The sequence below is a fragment of the Panthera onca genome, chromosome C2 (genome assembly GCF_046562875.1).
Source record: "Panthera onca isolate mPanOnc1 chromosome C2, mPanOnc1 haplotype 2, whole genome shotgun sequence".
Lineage (NCBI taxonomy): Eukaryota > Metazoa > Chordata > Mammalia > Carnivora > Felidae > Panthera > Panthera onca.
In genome coordinates, this window is record NC_138347.1 from 46280876 (window position 1) to 46282826 (window position 1951).

General features: G+C 35.5%; 1 pseudogene; it reads left to right on the plus strand.

Moving 5' to 3' along the window:
- Positions 1-341: 341 nt before the first annotated feature.
- LOC132674899 (olfactory receptor 5H2-like) lies at positions 342-1269 on the plus strand (annotated as a pseudogene).
- Positions 1270-1951: the final 682 nt, after the last annotated feature.

Sequence of the window (1951 nt, forward strand, 5' to 3'; positions counted from 1 at the left end):
AATTAACTTTACTAACCTGGCCCTTCAAGCTTCTTTCCCTTTCAAGACATTCAAGACACAGAATTTCTGTTTCATAATGAATCCTGTACCATAAATTTAGCACATATGTATAATGTCTTCCATTTTCCAAAATCTGTTTATTGCTGCATTTTAATATTTAAATAATTGTACTATTTTCCTTAGCTCCAAAATAGATTCCACTAAATATGTAATAAAATTAAGAGGGGATTCTGATGTGCACAACTGTATCTCAAATCTCCTCCCCATATTTTCACATATAAATTCTTATTGACATTTAAAAAACTTACTCCATTTCATTTCAGGCAATACCCAGTGAGGACATGGGAAAGGAAAATGCAACATTGCTGACAGAGTTAATTCTCCGGACTCACATATGAACCGCAGTGGCAAATCCCCCTATTCCTGGTGTTCTTGGTTATCTATCTTCTCACCATTGTGGGGAACCTTGGTCTGATTGCTCTCATATGGAATGACCCTCAGCTTCACATCCCCATGTACTTTTTCCTTGGAAGTTTGGCATTTGTGGATGCTTGGATATCATCCACAGTGACCCCCAAGATGCTGGTCAACTTCTTTGCCAAGAGCAAAATGATATCTCTTCCTGAATGCATGATACAGTTTTTTCCCTTGGCAATCAGTATAACCACAGAATGTTTTCTGCTGGCAACAATGGCTTATGATCGCTATGTGGCCATATGCAAACCATTACTTTACCCAGTGATTATGTCCAATACACTATGCATCCGGCTGTTAGTTTTGTCATTTTCAGGTGGCCTTCTTCATGCCATAATTCACAATGCTTTGTTATTCAGATTAACCTTCTGTGATTCCATCATAGTACATCACTTTTACTGTGACATTATGCCATTGTTTAAGATTTCTTGTACTGACCCTTCTATTAATTTTCTGATAGTATTTATTTTTGCTGGGTCAATACAGATGTTCACCATTCTGATAGTTCTTGTCTCCTATACACTAGTTCTCTTTTCAATCTTAAAAAAGAAGTCACTACAAGGGATAAGAAAAGCCTTCTCCACCTGTGGAGCCCATCTCTTATCTGTCTCTTTGTACTATGGCCCTCTTGTCTTAATGTATATGCGCCCTGTATCTGCACAATCAGATGGTCAAGATATGATGGACTCTCTATTTTATACTATCATAATTCCTTTCTTAAATCCAATTATCTACAGCTTGAGAAATAAGAAAGTCATAGATTCACTGAGAAAAATGTTAAAGAGAAATACTTAGAAGTCATAATAATATCTACTCTCCTCTCATTAAAATGACACAAAATTACAGATTAGATGTTATTAAGTGTTGATTAGCTATCAAAGTCTTTTGTAGGTATAATTGCATTAGCATTTTAATGACTAAGGTAGGCATACAATTCGCTTTCTTAAATATGTATGTCTATTATTCAAAAATAGAAAGAATTCTAACCAAGTGTTCATGTCATACTAAAGAGGAAAACAAATTATTTTACACGTTTTTATATTTTCAATGTGGCTTCATAAATTCATTAAGCCCTGTAATAATTTAACACTTCTGAAAGGAATTTGAATATCATGTCTTTGACAGCCATTACAGTCATGCAGACAGAAGACTCATATCACATTTAATCCACAGTAGAGTCACAGTTGCGTATGAGTGAACAAAGCCCAAAACGTATGAGTCATCCCATTTCAGGACACCCATGCCCTTCCTCCCTCACCAGTGATTCTATACACAGTCTACTGATACCACTGAGGTTCTCACGTTAAAACTACTCATATCTGTCATTTGCTACAGTCTTGTTTCTTTTCTCACATCCTGTTGATATTCTCTTACTTCCAAAACATTGCTGTCAGAGTATTCTTTATACACAGAAGTCTGATTAAATAATATCCTTCTTCAATAACTTCTAATGGATTGCCATTGCTACCAGATTATG